Raw genomic sequence first — 10,280 nt, 5'->3', positions numbered from 1 at the left:
CAAAATTGTTATAACAAATATAAATAGTACAAGATACAATCTCTATTATTACTCGCTCAGAACACATATCACATATATTCCAGGGTAAGGCAGAGGATGATAACAGCCAGCATGAGAACTTTATTCTCTCGGGGGGGAAAGCTTGACGAAAGAGAACGGTTTTGGTCTCTTTTGAATGTATCCAGGGGGGTTCGTGAGATGGACTCCTCGGGAAGACTGTTCCAAATCCAGGGCTGCTATTGAAAAGGGCCATCTGGGATGTGGAACATATTTGGAGGATGGATACTACCACAATTCTCCCAGATGTTCTGAGTGTGCAGGGCGGATCATATGGGGAGAGTGCGGTCCCTCAAGTAACTCGGGCCCAAGCCATGTAGGGCTTATAGGTAATAACCAACACCTTGTACTGTGCTCAGATGTCCCACAATGCATGCCCGGCTCTGCTTCCAGGGAGCCGTGACACCACGGCCACTCTACACAGCGCGCGGTGTCACGGCACTCTAGAGCGCTGCCAAGCTACAGCAACATGACTGTGGTGCCCTAGAAAGGCCAGATCAGTTGCTGTGGCCCCGATCCGTGAAACAGGGGCGGCTGCACAGCCCCTGAGGGCCCATTATAGTGCTGTTATTCCGCTTTAGCTGCCATGGTTCCATCCTAGATAATCTTGGGTTTTGCAGTTTGGTGAGGCACAGGAGTGCTCTGGTTGAGAATTCTACATGCTGCCCCTCCCTAAACGGCAAATCCCAGGATTCCATAGAACCGAACCATCCAGTTAAAGCAGCACGATAGTGCTAAATTCTATAGTGTAAATGGGCTCATAAGTGAGACTCCACAGAGGGCATTGCATAATGTTACACCACAACTGAAAAGGCCATTTTTTGTGCCCCAACTCATTTGGTAAGTGCACTTAGAGGAGAATCTCAAATAATGATTTCAGATGGATAGATAAATGTGTGAGCAGGTGCAATGTTGCCCCAAACCATTTGGAGCCTTAAAGGTCAAAGCCAGAATTTTAAGCTAGGTTTCAAAATGGAGTGGCAGCCAGTGTAGATGGCAACATCCTGACACAATAATCCAAGAATCCCCTTGGTGGCCTACGGTGGCATACCCGAGTTGTGTGTTGTGTGTGCCTTCAAGTCTTTTCAACCTTATGATGACCCTAAAGCAACCCTTTTGTGGGGTTTTCTTGGCAAGTTGTTTCAGGGGAGGTTTGCCTTTGCCTTTCCTTACCCTACCCTACCCAGGAATTATGCTAATCAGGGGACCCTTGTTATACGCTGGGTTTTGGTTCCAAGATCCCCATGGATAACAAAATCCATGTATGCTCAAGTCCCATTAAATATAATGACATATCAAAATGGTGTCCCTTATAAAAAATGGAAAATCAAGGTTTGATATTTGAAATTTATAATCGCAGTGTTCAGATAGGGCTATTCGGAAAGATACCATGGTTGATCGCATCAACATTTCTGGGGTCCCACAAAATCAACAAGGTCATTTGACCTGTATTTAATACATCTTCTGGATCAGGCAGCTTGATTCTGCCTCCTTTAAACTGCACTTTCCCATCTCAGAGGAAACTATAATCTCTAGATCTAGCTGGGTATGCCTTTTCCCCAGATACATTTTAAGTCAACAGTGCACAACTTCGGGCTTCAGCAACTGGAACTATCCCAGGATGACCAATAGCGTTCCTGGCATTTCCTGTAGTCAGTGCAGACCAGAGACTGGCAAAGGTATCACAGTGTATAGTGAAGGATTTCTTTGAGCTAAATGGCAGGACCCCTCACTGTCAAAAAGGATCGGTTGGCCAGCGCTGTGAAGTGCAATCGAGGTATAAAAACACCCAAAATTGATTAAATGAACATACATCTATTCTTTTTTTACAAGGAATGTCTGTTTATGACTAAGAACGGCTTCATACTACCATTGGCATCTAAAGTGTTCAGAAAATTATTGACCAGGCTGTGGTGGTGGATGGATAAAAGACTGTCAGAGACACTGCAACTGGCCTGTAATTGTAAGTTAATTTATTAGAATGTAACCCACATAAACTCTTCCTGAAAATATGTGTTTAGGATCATGTTGCTCTTGTTTCTGTTCAATGGTTTCTCGGAACCGATTAACATTTTTCTATACATTCTCATGGCTTAAAAGCATCTGGAAGAAGTTGAACATTATGATGCATCTTAAGGCAGTCCCATCTGCCCGGGCTTTCTATTTTCTCTTTTTAGCCCTCCCACCCCACCCCCAAATAAAATTAAATCTAGCTCTCTAGCTTCAAGTTCATAGCTTGATTGATCAGGACGTGTCTATTTGGTTGTTTTTTGTGGAAGTCAAAAGTAGCTTTTACCATTGACTTGGTGGATCTACTGCTAGTGGAGATTAAAAAGAAGATTCAGCTTCTGTTTGCAAGGCCAGTTCAAGATGCTGGCTTTCACCTGTGAAAGAGTACTAGAAGGATTGCTCTCTTCACATACTCCTTCTCAGGCTTTAAGACCTTCAGAGACCTTTCTCTGAAGGCTTCGGTAATGAGTGAGGAGCAGTAGTTAGCAACTTTCCTGGGTAGGTTTCAGCTGTACAACGCCTGCTGCAGAAAAACTTACTTGGTACCGCCGACTTGGTAGAGTTTTCAGCATCCAGGCAAACATCTTCTGGTTGTCACAGGCCATGAAAGTCCACGCTAGATAATGTTTGTTGTCAAGTGCCTTGAGAGTCATTTCTGACCTACGATGACCTAAGGTGATGCTATCATGGGAAGATAGCTACTTTTAAATCTCAGGGTTGTTTTCATATGATTAATACTACTACTTGTTAATTGTCAAATTTAAAGAGTTTATTCCTGTTAGGAATGTTCCTGCCAAATGTGTTATAGAGTATATTAATGTACTGCAAACAAGCAGCCAAGCAAGGAAACAATTCTCTATAGCAAGCATCCCCATCCGTACATAAACTGTTTCACGCTGCCAAAGGTTGTGCTGATAGCAAACAGTTCCAAAATCACATAAGAATTGGAGACTCAGAAAGGTAACCGATAGTCTCAGGTTAAAGACTGTCAAAAGTCTGTTGCGCATCATCCAGTCTCTTTACTTTTCAAAGCCAAGAAATGTGATCTCCCCAACCATTAAACGTGCATAGTAAAATGAGAGCTGTCTCTTCTGGTCTTACTGAATGCAGAGTAACATGTCAGCCTCTACTAATAATGTGGAGCCCTCCAGTGTTTCATATTTGCTTCCCAGCGGCTGGCTCGGGTGCTCAGCCTCTCTGATTCTTGTGAGAACAAATTGGGTGTTAGGAGGCTGGATAGGAGCATGATACTTAAGAAGTACATGCAGAGAGCAAGAGGATCTCACACCATTGAGAGTGGGCAGCATATTGCAGTGTACCCAACACACATAACAACAACCATACCCATCTAAGGACAAACAGAAAGAAAAGGGGGGCTCTATTGCTTGTGGAGAGGCCCTCCACATGTGCAGGAGACAAGGGATTATGTACCAAACACTGTTCTTGTTCCTGTTGTGTTCAAAATACGCAAGTTGAGCTTGCTGAGATTGGTGCTAAATCTTTGCTGCTCCACATACATTCCAGTCTTGTTTAAAGGGTCATTCACTGGTTTTTTTTTATTGGAATGATGCAAATATACTCACTCACATTCTGTGTTTTGTTATCACACTTTGAACTGAACTGGCAATCCATCCGCCTCTCTTGGGATTTTACTGGGAGCCTTAAATATAACCTTAAATATACCTTAAATATAACCCACATACCCTCCCCTGTTAAAATAACAATTAAACATGTAAAAATTTAAAAATCTGTAAACAGGTCACAGTTTAAAATCCACAAATTAAATTAAATAAAGTTGCAAGTTTTTTTCATTAAAGTAATGTACATAGTTTTGTATAGTCACTGACTCTGAGTGGCACTAGAATGGTTTCAGCCCTCAGTATTTGATCTTGGTTTTGACCAGTTGCTTGAGCTTCCTTTAACTAGTCCCTGGCTCTTATCAGGTTAGCAAGTTCGTGTTTTAAATTAACTATCTTAGTATTACTTTGAAGGCCTGTAATTTGATTGACAAATGTAATAACCACTGACGTGTCACATTGTGCTCATTGTATTCTGGCCAGTTGTTGTTTAGGAGTGGCCAAATGGCCAAATTTGCTGTTCATTTTGGGTGGGCGGGGTGTGATGAGGATCTGTATTTCTTAATAAACAATATTTATTTATTTCCAAAATGTCCACATGGATACCTCAGTTGTGTTCCTGGGCATTATTATACTTTAATAGAAAATGGGAACCACGGGAAAATAACATGGAAAACAAGGGATAGGTTCCCGGACACAAAAAGGAAGAGCAGGGCAACATGTTCCAACAATTTTTACTTCACACTAACAGTTTGCCCATCTGAAAATGAAGCAATAATGTCCAAGTATTCACGATAAAGAAACAAAAAGATTTTGCGCATAAAGAAACAAAAGATTTAAACCTTCTAGATATGCATGGAAGCCTCTTCCAAAATGCATCAAGGGATGCTCTTTTCTTTCTTTCTTTCTTTCCTCTGATGACCCTTTCTTGGGAATTCCATTTTAGTGGCCAAACCTATAGATCTCTGTTTCTTAACATACTTGGAGTAGTTGGTGAATCAGGCTTATCGGCTTCCATGTTTTGCTATTGTTGCATACTTAGAGGGCATTCTGAAGGAGCTACCCTTTTGTAGGCAAGCACACACAGCTACAGTAGTTCACGGTCAGTAGACAAAGCATAAGTATCAGATGTTGCTCCTATTATCTATGGAGATTATCATATAAACAGATAGAATTTTATTACTTTTCATTTAATTTTTTAAGTAATTCTTGCTGGTCACTCTGGGTATACAACATGTCAAGATAAGGACAGGAATACATCATCCAGAAAGGCATGGATACCCATTTGAACATTCACAGAGCATATGTATGCAAGTAACCCAGTGACAAATAGCAAACACATGCTAATGAAATTCCCTCCTAGTCATGGAAGAAGGTAAACCTGACTTGTTTCAGTGTCAAGGACAGAAAACATATGAACAATAATTCTGTAAAAGGATAAGTTTTTAAAAAACTCTTAAAACACATAAATAAAAAAACGTGTATTTTAGATGTTGATTACATTAAATTTTGGCCCATTAATATTTCCATGGTGGACGTCCCTTCTTGGATGATTTCTGTTGATAAAAAAAGATAGATAAAAACACATTAATACTATATTTTTATTAACCGTTATATTTATTTTGTAATCACAACAGCACTATGCATTTGGATAATTAAGTAAAAAGCTTTCTTTTTCCTATCTCCTCTTTATGGATCTCCACACCATTTCCTCTCTCCAGTTTGAGACTTTTGTTCCTCCTTCTTACCCACACCTTTTTAGTATATGATTAACGATGGAGAAGAAGAGTGAAACATATGTGTCTGCAGCTGATCACAACACATGTTGGCCAGGAGGGAGGAGAAAGAAAGCATGCAATGCTATGGATAATGTTAAGATGTTCACAACCAGATATAAAAATTCTACACCTTTGAATCATTGGCAGATTATGTTGCTATCTACCACTTCTTGCTTGTTGAGGATCAGTGTTTAACTGACATAGAGCTTGTTCCACTTAGGATTGATACGAATTAAAATAAAACGCTTTAATAAAATCGAATTAAAAAACACTGTTGTTATCCCCGCTTCAGAATCCGCTTTATTCATCGTTCCCATCTGCTTGTTTGATTCGGATTTTTTACCTGCAAGCGTTCAGTAAGCGTTCTCACTTGGCATGAAATCGGTGTTTAAATAAAGCGATTCTTCTCCTCCATACCTTATTTGGAGTGTCAATCAATACTACGTCAGAATAACGTAACGTTAACCCGCATTAATCGGAATCGATTTATCTGTGACGATCGTTCCATCTAGTGACCGTTTTCTGATTCGATTTATTTTTGGCGGTTTTTTTTTTTTAAAATGGACCAATCAAGGCGCTTGTTCGATCAAACGTCATAAGCGCTGTCTGCCTTACCTTATATATACTTTCCCTCATTCCCCTCCCACTGCTACCTGGGTTACCTTTGCCTGGTATATCAACACTCATGGATCATCGTAAGAAATTTGCGTATATGTTTCTTTATAACATTGCTTATAGAAAATTAATGGACCAATGCAGAGCTGTCATGACTGGGTGACAGCGGAGAACATGTGCAGAACTGAGACATTATCTTCTCATTTGGATGAAAATGCCTTCCTTTCTTTCGCCACGGCGCCCTGCTGACAGCTTTCAGCCGATGGCTAGAAGTGGTGGATATATCCCAAAACAGAGTGCACTGGAAGCGTCTTTGCTAGAACTGTCTGGTCTGACTCTAATTGGAAGACACTTCAGAATGCGCGCGCGTGTTTTTAAAATGATTGCTGACGAGCTGCGTCCCCATCTTTCTCGGCAAAAACACTCGGTTCCGTAAGGCAGTTCCTGTAGAAAAGCAGATAGCCATGGCCATATTACCTGGCACAGGTGGTTCCTATGCCACAGTTGGAAACTTTTTGGTGTTGGAAAGCCTATAACGGCATACAAGGCTATCATTCAGGTGTTTCCTGTGTATGGAAAATGGTCCGGCTGCGGAGGGCAGTATACCTTGGAGATTACAGAAGGTTGGCCTCTCTCTCTCTTTCTATCATCTATCATTAAAAAACACTATACCAGATCGCTTGATCTGACATTGGATCAGTCTCCTCTAATCATCCATCCATTCATCCATGACCATCCATCCATCGATCCTCCATCCATCCATCTCTATCTATCTATCTATCTACAGCTACATAGCTATTCTTTCATTTATCCTATTTATATTAAGGGGTTTTAATTGCAGGGATTAAGTACTTTTTCCTAGCAACCCTCTTCCATGCCTCTATCGATCTATCTATCTATCTATCTCTATCTTCCTATTATCTATCTATCTATCTCTATCTATCTAGCTAGCTACAATCTTTCTCTACCTTGTCTCGGCCTGCCTGCTTGCCTGCCTGCCCTGCTATCCCTGCCTGCCTGCCTGCCACAGGCATTCCTGCCTGTTTATTTGTCCTTATGTGTTTTTACTCATCCCCATTCGTACATCTATAACTGTGTAGATATATTCATATCTATTATTATCACTTAATTACTATATAGTAAGGGACTAACCTGCATGGTTTATTATGACATTTATCCAACCACACCTCCAGTCATCCATTCCCTCCATCTTAACTAAATCCCCTCATCTATCTATCATCCATCGCTCGCTGTCGGTCTATCTATCTATCTACTATCTATCTATCTATCTATCTATCTATCTATCTACATCTATCGACCTCTTTCTGCATGCTTGCCTTTGTAATGGTTTTTTAGTCTGTAACCCCGCTTTGATCCAATGGGAGAAGCGGGGAAACATATATAAAATTTATTATTATTATTATTATTATTATTATTATTATTATGCACTGACTCCACCCCCAGGCCGGCCCAAAGTGCCGGTCTGGACAGCTCTTCAGTGTCTGTTATGTCCTTTCCTTCACTTTTTTATTTCCCTAGGCATTTCAAAAACTGTTTCATATTCCTAGACTTTATTACAATCAACCAACCAACCAACCAACCAACCAACCAATCAATACAGTCAGCCATCCATGTCCACATATTTTTTATCCACAGATTTAAGCATCCACCACTTGGAAATAGTTTAAAAATATACAAATTCCACAAAGCAAACCTTGATTTTCCACTTTATATAAGGAACACCATCTTACTATATCACTGTATATAATGGGGCTTGAACATACACAGATTTTAGCATCCATAGAGGTCCTGGAACTAAACCCAAGCAGATACCAAGCTTATTGGTTTAACTTTAGTTTTATGTTATTACATTTTTGGCATTTTCCCCACTTGCAACCGGTTTTATGATGTGCCATCTCAAAATCTCTTTTGCACGTTGTGTTTTTAATTTATTTGTATACCATCCAGTCTGGAAACCACCCAGATTGGAAATTAACAATATATATCCCCATCCACAAAAAAAGGAAATACAAAGGACTACAGCAAGTATAGGACCATAGCATTAATCGCACACGAGCAAAATGATGCTCAAAATTCTGTAGTATAGACTCCAATTATATATAAAGAGAGAAATCCCAGAAGTGTAAGGAGAGTTCAGAAAAGGAAGGGGCACTAGGGACCATACTGCAAATACAGGATGGTAAATGGAGCACACCAAGGAATTCCAGCATGTACTAGACTATAGCAAAGTCTTTGACAGCATAGATCATGAAAAACTATGGAAAGCTGTTAAATTTAATTAAACTATTGTTCAGGGCACAATCTAAAAACTAATTGATCCTGAAAATAATAAGCAACTATGGGGTGAAACAGATGGCCCTGAAGGGGCGGCTTGAAGCCGCCCCTTCCTAAAATAGATTAGGGCAGCAGCAACTGCACGCTGTGACCCCAATCTGCCTTGAAGCAAAGATCCGCTCCTTTTTCGGTCAGGGAAAAGCTGGCTTTTCCCGCCCCACTGCAGCCCCATGGTGGCTTCAGATGCTCTGGCAGTATGTGGCGTGTAAATGTCATGCTGCCGGAGCGTCATGAAGCCGCCTATGTTTGGGCAATCAGACAGCTTCAAACCAGCTTCCCAAAGTCATCAGGACATGTGACATCTAAATGCCGAGTGCCAATGACACCCGAAAGTGGGCTTTTTCAGGCCATCTGTTCCGGCCCTATATTGTATTTATCTAAATTTACCAGCAATAGACACAAACCAATAGGAACCATTACTCCTCAAGCCTTATTGAAAATAATGAGTTGGGTAAGAGGGCAGCTGCCATTGTGCTTCATGAGTCTCCTGCCTTTTGCCATCAATTAAGAGCTGTACCTATAATAACAACAAAAAGAGCAGGGCCTTTTGTGCCAGCACCTTGGCACTAGAAAGCATACCATTTAGTGATATCCACCTAAGCCTAGCCTTGCTGGCTGTGAAAATGTTGGGAAGCAGTTTTCTTCAGTGAGGCAGGTATTTTAGGATGGATTATATATTTCTCTCTGATTATATTTTAATGGATGCATCTAGGTTTTAAGCAATGTAGTTTCAGTCTTGCATTTCATGTACTGCTAGAGACATACTGTATGGCAGAAAAGCAGAGTATAGATAAATAAGATATTCTTAACTCCTCGCCCCGCATACTGTAACCTACGTCACTTGTCCACCTATCATTCCCCCATTTTAAGTTATTGTATTTTACTGTTTTTAAATTGTGATACTTTAATTGTAATTTTAGTATTGGGAGGAGGGTTGGGATGGGATTAAAAGTGGATTTTATTGTATTCTATGTATTTTTATTGCTGCCAGGATTCCCTGTGCCTGGGCGGGCTACAAATAAATAAATAAATAAATACTATTATTATTATTCTTCAATGTTTGAAAACCCTATCCAGTAGTAAGATGACAGGTTAGGCTCATTTAAGCTCACAGAAGATCAGAATAATTAAGTTTATTTTCATTTATAAAACTGGAATTTAAAAAAGAAAAACTGAAAAAATAAAAATTTTCAAAGGTTTTTAAACTATTCATGCCTCATTTAATTCTAATACTTCTGAGAAACAATGGCTCCTTTATAAATGCCATACTGAACATCCTTGGTTTTCAGGGTTGTGTGATCTTTCTTCTCACTAATCCTTCCTTTACACAATCTAATAGCTTCACCTCCTGAGCTATCACAGTGTGTAGGCCAGTAATTCTAATTCTCATTTAATTCCTCACTGGACAGTCTTTCTGTGGCTGTTTCTTTTTCTCCAGCCTTGCATACTAAAAAGATTTAAGCATTTTGGAATCTGATGAACCTGTTTCATTTGATCTTAGCAAGACTCTTTTATAAACCAAATAACTCACTGATTCTTGTAAAAGGTTCCTGTGAACAAGCCGTACATCCTGGCACCACTTTCAATAGCTTAATGCAATAAACTTGTATGGAATACTTCAAGAAGGAGTAAAAATCATGTATGTTCAGCAGTATATACTAATTTATATGTGTACCACAGTATGTGAAAGAAAATTATAAATTGGGGATGTTGTGATGGAAAGAGGGACATTTATTTCCAATCATCATACCCATATGGAGAAATGTAAGATACTGCACTTAGGGCGGAAAAATGAAATGCACAGATATAGGATGGGTGACACCTGGCTGAATAAAACTATATGTGAAAGGGATCTGGGAGTCCAAGTAGCCCACAAGTTGAACATGAG

Source organism: Sceloporus undulatus, chromosome 6, assembly GCF_019175285.1.
Source record: "Sceloporus undulatus isolate JIND9_A2432 ecotype Alabama chromosome 6, SceUnd_v1.1, whole genome shotgun sequence".
Lineage (NCBI taxonomy): Eukaryota > Metazoa > Chordata > Lepidosauria > Squamata > Phrynosomatidae > Sceloporus > Sceloporus undulatus.
The sequence above is the reverse complement of the archived record's forward strand: the minus strand, read 5'-3'. Positions refer to the sequence as shown.